The sequence below is a fragment of the Alligator sinensis genome, unplaced genomic scaffold, assembly GCF_000455745.1.
Source record: "Alligator sinensis unplaced genomic scaffold, ASM45574v1 scaffold937_1, whole genome shotgun sequence".
Lineage (NCBI taxonomy): Eukaryota > Metazoa > Chordata > Crocodylia > Alligatoridae > Alligator > Alligator sinensis.
This window is the reverse complement of record NW_005842257.1, coordinates 452,238-464,777: the sequence shown is the minus strand read 5'-3', so window position 1 is coordinate 464,777 and position 12,540 is coordinate 452,238. Positions and strand designations below refer to the sequence as shown.

The following is a 12,540-nucleotide window of genomic DNA, read 5'->3' as shown; positions in this document are numbered from 1 at the left end:
CTAGTCTGCAGGCAGGGTAGGGCCGTACATTCGAGTAGCTGGCTCAGACAGGCATGAGCTGTTGTTGGCTGCAACCCACTTCATCCCACACAGCTCATTCATAGCATGTGATAAAGTAGGTTGCAGCCTACAAAAGAAATGTCTCTCTAAACCAGTCGGTCTCCAAGGTATCACCCTGCCTTGTCTTTGGCCAGGGCTAAGATGACTAAGGAAGCACATGAGCAGACGGATATTTATGTCCCTTTTAATCCTTTATGGCATTCCCTCACTGGTGGCAAATAGTCCTTTAGCTCACGCTGAATTTCAGCTTCTTTGCTCACTCTTCATGGATTTTGCCTATCGTGTTCCTTCTTGGACTGAAGAGTTTCACATTTCCATGTCAGCCCAGGGGTAAAAGCGGCTAAATTACACTGTATAATTATAGTTATCGTGCGGTGTAATAGAGGGCTTCATTACAAAAACATCTAGCAGGTGATGGGATTGGTGTGTGTGGCAGTAAAAAGCGATGGCTACATTTTGGGGCTTTTAGTCAGAATTTAGAGTCAAAACTCCAGCAAATGGCTCATGCCTGCCAGCACCCTGCATGGGTCCAGGTTTGAATAACTGCTTTATACTTCTCAAAGTGTGGGAAAAATCCCAGGTGCCACTCTGGATTTTGAACCCTTGAGTGTGCACATCAAGAATTTTAGCTAATGCCATTGTCATGATTAATTAATAACGAGTTTAAAGCTTAGCTCTGCTAGTGTCCTTTCCACAATTTGAGTTGGCCAACGAGGCTACTGAAATTATAGGTGCATTGGGAAAGGAGGGCCATTTCACTGGGTCGCCTTCCCCTTCCACCTGAAGCTTTTTGTTTTCATCGCTCACGCCAGGGCCTGGAGTGTCCACTAACTCACCAGGCAAATTTGTACAGATGACCAGAAAGAGAATGATCTACTACAGGTATTCATAATGCTCTTAGCATTAAAAACTCATAGATCTATCCAGGATAATGGTATGATAGAGCTATGACACTGGTAGCATGGACTTACACAGGCTCTTGAAATACATCGAATAACCCCCACCATCCATGGATGCAAAAAACCACCACATGCATTTGAAAAGCTGGGGAAGCTGTGGGTATACTAGTTTGCATGCCTTATGTGCCAGTAGTTATCCTGGAGTCAGTAGAAATCCTCAATGCATCTGGTTTTATTCCTTTCTAATGCTCTCAGCTTCAGGTCTTCTTTCGCGCCCTCACTGCATCAGTGCAATTCAGTCTCGAGAAGTCACGAAGCCTGACTACACAGACCCCACCAACTACCTCTCTTCCTAGACATGATGGGCTATGCATGTACCATGTTGTCTGGGACAAACTCACCAGGGCAGGAGCTATCATTTCTGGTACTTTTTTTTAAAGTGCTGGAGGACTGATAGCGAATTGCAGCCACTTGGAGAGCGACATGCAAGACAGCTTGTTCCAATGCCGTCCAGAAAGATAAGGGACTAAGACAAATAGTCCCCTGAATGCAAACTACATGGCTATAAACCTTTGTAGGTGAACAGATCCAGCTGTTTCCCAAGGTACCTAATTCAGGTACTTGCCTTTACAGCCCCATGGAATAATTACAGTGTGTTTGTAGTTATACGTTCTTTGCCGAAACTGTGAGTTAAATCAGTCAGAGGCATACACTGCACATTTGCAGGGGCTGAAGTAGATAGGTGACAGAAAACAAGCCCATCTAAGAAGATAGACTGGCATGTTAATTAAGGCACCGGCTGGGGACTCAAGTCTGCTACAGGCCCTTTTCCATGACCCTGAGCAAGTCACTGAGTCTCTGTGGCTCAGTTTCCAGGCTATAAAATGGGGATATGATTATGGTTCTCACTTCACTTAGTTTTGCCGAAGGAGATTGTGCTATTCTGCCTCATTATGTGCATGTACAATGTCAGACTTAATGGAGCCATGAGCCTTTAGGCACTCCTGTGAAGTTAATCGTGATATAAGATCTAACCGGGTTGCAATCAAATTCCTCAGTAGGGGAAAAATCCCCAGAAAAGGCTGAGAAAACTATTAAGATAAGACATATCTCTGCTCCTGAAGTGGAAATAATGGGACTTTGTCCCAAAATGTATAAAATATGTATTACAATTAAATTATCCATTGGCAAATTGCTCTACAATTAAAAACACAGAAGACTGAGTGAGGCAATTAGAATAATTGTAGTGTGTTAATTATAGCGTGATGGATTCTGCATGCTGTCAGCAATTATCTTTCAAGCATGCACTTTCTGAACTGAATCCAAATCCACAGAAAGACACTGATAGAATAGGAAATATCTTCCGTGCTGGCATGCTTTGCCATTTGAAATTAATATGCATATGTATATATAACATAGCATATACACACATCTATTATAGACACACACAAAATACATGTGTAAGCTATGCAATTAGAACGAGTGATGTTTTAGGCAGAAACAGCTTTACTACCATTTCCACACACACTTGCTGTTTGCAAACGCTTTACATCAAAACAATTAGAGAGATCATGTCATCTTGAGAGGTATTAACAATAAAAGGCCTTGATGTTTCCTTTTTTCTAACTGTCCTAGATGAGCTCGGCTAAATAAATGAAGAGGACGATGGCACACACTATATTCACAGCAGAATCATCAAGAGATACCGATTGCTTTGCACTTTTGAGAACCAGCCCGCTCAATAAGAGTCCGAAAAAACAATTTTTGGCCAGAATTTTCCAAAGCAGTGAACCACTTTGGGCACCCACCTTGAAACACCTTCGCTGGGCCTTATGTTCAGAAAGTGCCAAGCACCTGTCCTCTGAGGAATATATTATACATTTATATTATATATTACATTGATATGATATATTGTAAATGTATAATATATTCCTCAGTGGACAGGTGCTTGCAACTTTCTAAAAGGCCCAGCAAGGGTGTTCAAGTTGGGTACCCAAACTGGTTCATATATTAAATATATTCCTCAGAGTGATGTGTGTGTTATATATAGATATAACTTGTCTCTTTAAAAGTGTCTCATTATATATGTATATGTATATGTGTGTGTATGGGTTATACAGATGTATGTATATCTATCTATATATGTGTTATAGATATATAGTTATGTTATGTGTTGTATGTGTGTTATAGATATATAGATATATGTATATGTGTGTGTGTGTGCATGTATATATATAATGAGACACTTTTAAAGAGACAAGTTATAGCTATCTATATCTATAACTTGTATTTATTTATCTCTCTCTCTAAAACCATCCAATTTGAGGCCACCCAAATCCACAAGTCACTTTAACATTTGACCTAGGAGCCTAATTTTAAACTCTTGCTTTTTGAAAAATCTTGGCCCTACATTTCTGTGCCTCAGCACCGCTTACTGTAACGTATACGGTCTTCCTTCCCCTGATGCTCTCATTAGGGACTAAGAGATGTAAGCAGCTTGCTTTCAATTCGCACACCCAAACTACACAAACCCTGCAAATAATTAAAGAGGCTAAACTCATAACCTTATCCACACAGCCATTCTTCCAGCGCTCTAAGCTTGAGATGAAACAGGACCCATATCTCAACCTCCCTCCATTTTTTTACATAACAAAAGCCCAGCCAAAAAGGTTTTACCTAAACAAAAGCCCCTGTCCACAAATAATGCCCATTGATGCCTCACAGAGAGATTTAGGGCCTAGGCCACACAATATATGCAGTGTCTGCAGTGAAAGGTCAGTCTGTCAAAGCCCCCTAACTAAAAGCCCTTGCTCAACAACAGCTAGTTGTGTGTGGAGCTCCGTTACGGCCTGAAAACGCAGCTAAAGGAGCCAGGAGCTCTTGAGGTCTCAACCCGGGACTACATGACCTCTGGCAAGTCACTCAACCACTCTGTGCCTCAGTTTCCCCATCCCTAAAAGAAGGGCCATACCTCCATAAAGGAAGGTCACAAGGATGTTAGACTGAAAACAGACAGCGGGGGTTTATCCCAGATCTCATTATCCTGGGCTTTGACTCAATCAAAAAAGGAGCAGGAAATGTCTTTACACAGGCTGCTTTAATGGCAATTAATTTAATTAGTGCTATCTAGGTACTTGAAAAGGTACTTAAAATAGGACAATGGGCGTGCACCTCTGTAGGATCCTGGGGTAAAAGGCCTTGTCCAGGGAGATAGCTGAAGTCTGTTTTTTAGCCAGTCATATGCAAACTAGCATGCTCACCAGCTTCATTCCCTGGGTCTCTCATCCCCCGGGTCCCCTGTGCCATCATCAGGAGTCTAGAGGGAAGTCTCAGTCTGTGTCACATACCTGCAATCTGATGCAACCTGGCCTGCTCCAAAGGCCAAGCATTGCCTGTTCAGAAGTATGCCGATGATGAGGCAGGATTGCCTTTGGCAGGCTTGAATTACAAGAGAAGGGGGATCTCCATTTGAGTCCTTTTGCCTGGTGGGAAAGCTTCCAGGCCATCATTTCCAGCCTCTGCAATCCTGGCTAGCCAGGCAGGAGGGAAGACTTTCCACTCCAGGGCATCCCAGTCGCTATGCTTTATCTAATACCCCCTTCTGCAGCTTACTAAACCAGCTCTCTTCTCCTTGGGTTTTATGCCCCTTTGCATCCCTTTTACTGCCCTCTCTGGCAGCATGCAGCCCTTCTTGGCAGGAAAGCACAAAGCAAACAAGAGATACAACAAGACACGGGTATGCCGGTTGTTTCCTCCAATGCTTGCTGTGAATGACAACTTGTTTCATCTTGGAAGGTTGCATCCGGTGTATGGAAGAGCCCCAGGTGCATCTGCTCCCATGCACTTAACCTTCTCCAGTCCCGTTCCTATGATTGACCTCGTTCGAGTTGCCCTAGGGTTTCGATGACAGCAATCTGTTTAGTGGTGAACTCTTTGTGAAAGGGGATGTGAATAATACCCATAACTCACATACATACACACACATGTTTATTAGCTTGTCTCAGTGGCAATGAAGCAGTGTAACCACAAGAAATAATGAGCAGGTCAGAGTCCATTGATGTCCTTTACTGCTCTCCTCCAGCTTTGCTGTCTGTCAAAAAAAAAGTTGTGCCCTAAACAGGTTGTGCACTACAGTAGCAATGCACTTGATAAGAAGATAGTCAGTCAAATATATGTGACCATGACACTTTCAAACGGGCAAGAGTTGAAGTTAGTTCTACTAAAGCTTATACACTCCAGCTTAGTTATATTCAGGGATCCTAGTTTTCTCTGATAAAAAATAAAACATCCCCTATTTTTGGATTTAAAAAGGTAACCCCAAATCCACATTTTTCCATGATTATATATAATCTAATATAATTATATTATATTACTAATATATAAATATACTAGCCAAAGTACCCCATTTCGCATGGGTTGCAGTAATCAAATTTTAATGTTTCATTTCAACCATGGAAAAATGCAGATTTGGGATAACTTTTTTGATGCAAAAATTGGGGATTTTTTTTTTTTAAATCAGCGAAAACTAGGATCCCTAGAAATTGAAACCTCAGTGCCTTAAGTCCTCAAATCATTCAAACTTCAGAGTGAGTTTGGCACATCATGGGAACAGAGGACTGTAGACATGAATGTCATTACGACAGACCTTCCCTTTTCTACCCAAACCTCCCATCCTAAGAAAGCAGAAGTTTCCCCTCCTATCCTGCCTCCCCACTGGAGCAGGACAGGAAGTTCCTCCCCTGAAAAATATTCCAAATTAGTTTAGGGCCACTGATGGTACAGTTATACAGACATTTTCTTCCTAGAAGTCTGGACACACCATTCACAAGGGGACCCAGCTGTACTGCTTGAGAAGCAAATCCACTGCAAGAACCAAGGCCCAGATCCTGAAATGGCATGATGTCTACAGGACTTAGGCACCAAATGACTTCAGAGAATCTAAGCCAAAGTGATTGGCATGAACAAACGGGAGGTCTGTCTATTAGTGGTGTCTCAGAGCAAAGGGCTGGAGAGCCAAGACTAGGGATGGTGCCTGAAACAGGCCTTTGTACACCTTTCCTTCTGTAATTACTATGGAGTCCCCATCAAGTTGGAGCCCAAGTTTGGCTTCACATCAGATAAAACCGAGCTGCACTGCTGCAACTGCAGTAAGAGGCAATTTGGAAGAAAGCTGGGGAAATAGGTAGAAGAGAAAGAACATCCCTACAGTTTATCCCCATTCTGCACACACCAGAGCCCCACCGCTCACGTCTCCTCCGTGCACTGGCAGGTTAGCGTCGATTGTCGAGGGACGGCAGCAGGGCTACAGAAGAAGGCAGGCTTTGTTGCTAAGACACTGGAACGAGACCCAAGAGACCTGCATTCAGCTCCCCGCTCTGTGGGACCTCGGGAAAGCGTCTTGGGGCCTGCCGTTCTCGAGCTGATGGTGTTGTGGTGCTCAGCACTGCTGGAAATCTAGCCTTTAATGTCAGCACCTCAATGCCTTGTAAAACTGGGATGACATTTCCTTGCTCCCACCCTCTGCAAAGTGGCGTGGCACAGGGATGATCCTTTCCTTTCTGTCGGTAGAGCACCTAGCATCGCTGAGCCCCCCCAGCAGCTGCCATAACGCAGATAAAAACATGGATGGAACAAATTCCTTCCCCGTGCGGGCTGCTTGGACTTCCAGGAGGTTACACATGTAGCCCGAGATCTTTATCGACGATCACATATTCTCTGTCGATAGCATTCGAGTCAAAGGAATCCAATTTTAGCCTGATGTTTCTGCGTAGCCAATATAAGTGGCGGCCTCTATGATATCCTGGTAGCCGCTCCGAACAGCAGGCATGACAATACCGCACCATACAAGAGCAATACATTTAACGATGATTGTTCAGAGCATTGAGCAAACCAGGCCGATGCCAGCCCTTCAGCTCCTTTCACAAAGGACAAGAGATGCTTATGTGATATCAAAATAAAATCATATTGGGGTCAAATGCTTGACAGTTTATTTTAAAACTCAGTACAGAAGTGTCCCTTAAAAGATCCCCAAACTCCTGCAAGATAGATCAGCGCATTACAGGAGCCTTCCAAAGTAGATGCATGTTTGCAGTTCCCCTGAAAGAGCCCAGAAACGTTATTTCTCTACAGAGCAGCATCAATCCTACTAACTAGGACGGCTGCTTCTTATAGTCTTCATCAGATTAGACAAAGATGTAAAAGCCTCTTTCCTAAACTCTGGAGGAATTTCTCTGGGTCCAAGTGTCCTTCCATAGGGGACCAAGGGATTGTTCCTGCACCCACTGAAATCCACAGCAGAGTATTAATGGACTGTAATGGTGCAGAATTGACTGCCAAAACCCCCCACAAAACATGCCCCATCTGCAGCTGGAAAGCTCTGTACTACATGGCCAGCACTTTGTAGATAATACTGGATGGGGTCCACTTTCCCATCACAAAGACATATCAATACCAACATTAGCAGAAGAATATATTCATGGTTCCCTTGCTATTGTTTTCATGGAGACCATGAAAAGTTGGATATTTTTTAGGAACAATAGACCCTATCAATCATCATCCTCACTCCTGCTGCACCTGGAGGCTGCCCCTAATCCCACTGAAATCAAAGGGCCTGATTTTTAGAGGTGTTCAGCATCCCAGCACAGGTCAAGGGTGCTTGGCCCTTTCTGGTCTGAACATAGAGAAACAGCCCTGCCAAATGGACGTGCTGCTTATTGCTCAGCTGTTTTTGATGCAACAGTAAAATAAGGTGAATTCCCACATTGGCCTGGTATCTAAGAGAGAGAGAGAGAGAGAGAGAGAGAGAGACATAGTTAGCCATGTTAGTCCGAAGTCAAGTAGAAGGCAGGGTAGATTTGCAGCTCATAGACTACCTGAAGTTCAGGAATGCCTGCACTAGCTATTCATCCCCCAAGGGGATGGATTATATTAAAACTTTCTGCATCGGTCTTCCAACTTATGGAGCAGGAAGATAGCAACTGTGCAATGCCTGAGTTTCCAGTCATACTTCCAGAAATCTCTTCTGGAGAAAATAAGGCCGAAGGGGGATTAGATAGCAGCCTTCAACTCCCTGCAGGGGGGCTCCAAAGAGGATGGAGCTGGGCTGTTCTCACCGGGGGCAGATGACAGAACAAGGAGCAATGGGCTCAGTTGTAGCAAGGGAAGTTGAGGTTGGATCTTAGGAAAAAACTTTCTCACAAGGAGGGTGGTGAAGCACTGGAACAGGTTACCCAGAGTGGTGGTGGACTCTCCATCCTTGGAGGTTTTTAAGACCCGGGTAGACAAAGCTTTGGCTGGGATGATGTAGCTGGGGGTGGTCCTGCTTGGAGCAGGGGGTTGGACTAGATGTGACCCCCTGAGGTCTTTGCCAACCTGAATTTTCTATGATTCACTGACTATAAATCATATGCAAAGGCTGCAAGGCAAGGATAGGTGACAATGAAGCAGCCCAAACCACATGCCACGGTATGACCTGGAACAAGCAACTACAGGTTCCTAATGCCAACAGGTCAGGAATGTAGCCTCTTTTCTCACGAAGCAAAGGCAAAAGCAGAACATTTGCTGTTTATTTTGGCTAGGAAGCATTTTTGAATGTGTGTGGGCTGTAGGTAAAATAACACTACCAAAGCCAGACCGTATGACGGTAGCCAAGGTCTTGCCACAGAACAGAGTGACTTGCCATTGCACCTAGAAGGCATTTTCTTTTACCAAAGTGCAGGCACGTCCCAGTGAGGTGAGTGTGTGCTTTCCTTTAGAGTCTACCAGCTGTGCGAGTGGTGTCATTTGGACTCGTGTAACCTTCCCCTGAGTGTCGACATCACCCTCCTCTCCCACCACTCTCAAGCCAATGAGCAAGATGTCGTCAGGTTGGGCCAACTTCCATAAATGGCTCCAGAGAGTAGACATGACTTCATGCTCCTCACTCGTCTGGGGGCCCTGCCAAAATGCCGAATTCCATTTCTACCAGCCCGGCGCAACGAGTCTTTCAGATCTCAATCCCAGAGCTTTGCACTTCAAGGCAAGCAAACCACAGAAATCTGCAGGGACGTTGTGGCCCAAACGGCATGGCCCTTCCACATTGCTGAATGGCACTGCCAGCACATTTGACACTGCACACATGTCAAATGCTATTTTCTGTCCCTGAGATCAAGCTAGAAAAGCCACGTTGGCATCATGAGTGCGTGTGGGATGGGGACCTTTAGGAACAAATCCGAATAAAAATCTTCCCTGCTGTTTTACCTCCTAAAATGTAGATGTATCTTAGAAGATAAGCCACGTGTTTGGGCTTTGTTTGGGTATAATGCCCAACTCTGATCCTCTGAGCTTTGGAGGCCAAAGGGTCATCTGAGCCCAGTGACCCCTTGGGCTAGCATAGCTGGGACGTGCCAGTTTCCACGAGCCAGAAGCACACTGAGATCGCATGTGGCTGATATCTTGTTCAGCAGCCTTTGACTTCCCAGCCTAAATGACCGGATGCCCAGGCAGACCGGTATAGACACCTGTATCACCTGCACATGGATGTTGGTGTGACTCTCAAATGCTGCCACCATGCCCTTGGGTCATCAATGAGTGTCTAAAATGCATAATTGCTCTTATTAACTTTTTTTTTTGGGCTATTTTTTTTTGGAACAACTGTGTAATTAGCCCCGATTTGACTAACTTTAAAATGCTTTCTGGGGCAAGGTCTGTCTGATCAATTATGCATCTTCCTCTTCCATTTTCATTCTAGATGTATCCGTCTCTTGGGACTTTTATGTGGATTGAGAGCTCGTTGGACATCTTTTTTGTTCAGTGTTTGAGCTGCACCTGCCACAATGAGGTCCTGACCTAGCATAATAATAGTAATAGTAATGGTAGTAGTAGAAGTAGGTGCTATCAGAAGCAAATAAAAACAATGATAACAGAAAGGATTTATTTAATAAGGGTGCAGTTCAGAAATGAAGCTTCCAGTTGGATCTCTTGTTATCTGTTCCTGAAATAAAGAATAATTATATTGTTTTTCTTAATATTCATTCGCCTCTCAGGAACTGGGGGAGAGCTTTGAACGCAGAAGTGGGAGTTTAGCAGAAAAAATACTTCCCAACACCCCAATTGGTTATTTGGCCCACAGTTTTAAAAGGGTTTGCACACACAGACATAACAATCCTCTTTTCCCCATTACTGCTTTTAAGCCTTAGCATTAGTTGAGGAATAATGTAGTGTAAGAGCGATGTGGTAGTTGTGATGTCCAGAAATTATGCGAAGGGCAAAGATTTCTGAGAGTGATATCCTTTATTGGACCAATTACATAGTTGGGATAAAGTTAGACAAGATTTCTAATGCAAGACTCATCAGAGCACCCCCAAGTACACAGGGTTGGGGTGATTAGTCAATAAGATTTCCATCCCAGGTGACATTTAATTTCCACTTGGCCTCTCTATAGCATAGGTGAAAGGCTGTGACCTGCATCTTGGCTGGGTTGGTGCAAAGCTGGTTCTTATTGTAATGATCTGAGAGGTTGCTCAGTGCACATGTCAGTCCATTCCTGACAGCAGCAAAGTCCTTCTCTTGCAACGTGATGCGTAGATCATCAGCATATAGGAAGCTCCTTATATTGCTCTGTATAGGTTGGTCATTGGTATACAGTGAAAAACAGCAGTGGGGAGGAGGTGAGAGCAACTCCCAAAGGTAGCAAACACAACTAGCAGAAGAAAAGAAGCTGATTCCTGGGAGATCAAGGCCTGTTTAAAAGGCCTTCCACACACCTTTCCTGTGTGGAAAGAATTCAGGAGTTAGGAATAAGCAAGTCACTTTCTTTTATCTAGTAGGTAGTAAATTTAAAACCAACACAAGGCAGCTCTTTTTCACACAGCTTGTAATTAAAGTGTGGAAGTCATTGCCACCAAATGTGGTGGAAGCTGACAGTTTAGCTAGATCCAAAAAGGGACTGGACAAATTCTTGGAGGAAAGGGGCATCATCAGCAAGTTAGGGAGTTAGAGGTTCACTTTTGATTCCAGAAATGCATCCAGTGCAGTGGCCCAGGCCAGAAGGTAGGGGGCGCTAGAGCACACCTCCGTGCTTGGCTAGAGCAGACAGCTTGAGCCAAGGCTAGCCTGCCCACCCTGTGAGGGGGGGGGGTTGTAGGGGAGGTGCAAAGCATCCTGGGATGCTAGGGGGACTTTGAGTTAACTTGAATCTGGAGGGGGTCTCGGACAGAAGTTCAAGAAATTGATTTAACCTAAATCAGTTCAGTCTGATAGTACATCCATCCACGTTTATCCTAAATTGGTTTCGGGCATTTTGAAAGTGGTCCATGTGCACTGAACTTCTGTTGTGTTACAGCTTTGAATGGGTTTCTGATCACTTACACCTGTTTTTGTGTCATTTTTGTCCCTAGCCCAGGTGGTCTTTGCCAGAAGGGTGCTACGGCTGTGCAACCTGTTGAAACACCCGGTCGTGTCGCGTGCTGGAGCTGGACCAACGAGGCCGTGCCTTCTGCTGTTTAATCCCCCTTTTAATAATCAGAGACCTGAAGAAGAATGCCTTGCATTCCAAAGCTGGTGTAACTCGATCCCAACCAACCACTTGATCCAAAACCTTGATCCCAAGTATACATTTGATCCGATAACTTGATCCCAACTATACACCTGATCTAATAACTTGACCCCAACTGTACATTTGATCTGATAACTTGATCCCAATGACACACCTGATCCAAAAACTTGATCTGAACTATACACCTGATCTAATAACTTGAGCCCAACACACTTGATTCAAAAAATTGATCCCAAGTGCACACTTGATCCGATAACTGGATCTCAGCTACACACGGCATAAAAAACTTGATCCCAAGTAGACAAGGTTCCTTGGGTGAATTTGATATCTTTTATTACTTGATCCCAAGTACACACTTGATCCCACAACTTGATCCCAGCTACGTGGCTCATAAAAAAAGTTGATCCCAATTACACGCTTGATCAAAAAAACTTGATCCCAGCTACACAGCGGATCCCAAATTTGATCTGAACTACACACCTAGTCTAATAACTTGATCCCAACATACTTGATTAAAAAACTTGATCCCAACTACACACTTGATCTGATAACTTGATCTCAGCTACATACCTCATAAAAAACTTGATCCTGAGTACAAACTTGATCCCAGCTACACAGCTGATCCCCAAACTTGTTCTGAACTACACACCTGATCTAATAATTTGATCCCAAGTACACACTCAAAAACTTGACCCATCTACACACCTGATCTGAAAACTTGATCCACAAACTTGCTTAAAACACTTGATCCCAACGGCTCTCCTGACCTAATAACTTGATCCCAAGTCCACACTCGATTCAAAAACACACTTGATCTGAAAACTTGATCCCAACGGCGCACCTGACCCCATAAACTGATCGCAGCGACAGACTCGATCCGGTAACTCGATCACCCAACCACACAGCGGCTCCGACGACTCGATCCCCACTGCAGAGCTGATGCAATCAAAGAGATCACCTTTTAAAAAAGGAAAGGAAAGGAAAGCAAAGGAAAGGAAAGACAGGACCCCCCCGAGCCGCGGGCATTCACACCTGGGGCGGGCGCGG

The 12,540-nt window shown here is 44.2% G+C and overlaps 1 long non-coding RNA gene across 1 annotated transcript in view; it reads right to left on the bottom strand.

Moving 5' to 3' along the window:
- Window positions 1-10,218: 10,218 nt before the first annotated feature.
- Window positions 10,219-12,540, bottom strand: part of LOC112550929 — a 4,550-nt gene continuing 2,228 nt past the window's right edge. Inside the window, exons 2-3 of the long non-coding RNA XR_003095014.1 lie at window positions 11,307-12,429; window positions 10,219-10,707 (exon numbers count right to left, since the gene is read on the bottom strand). This is a non-coding gene — a long non-coding RNA (uncharacterized LOC112550929). The remainder of the gene's footprint in view (window positions 10,708-11,306; window positions 12,430-12,540) is intronic.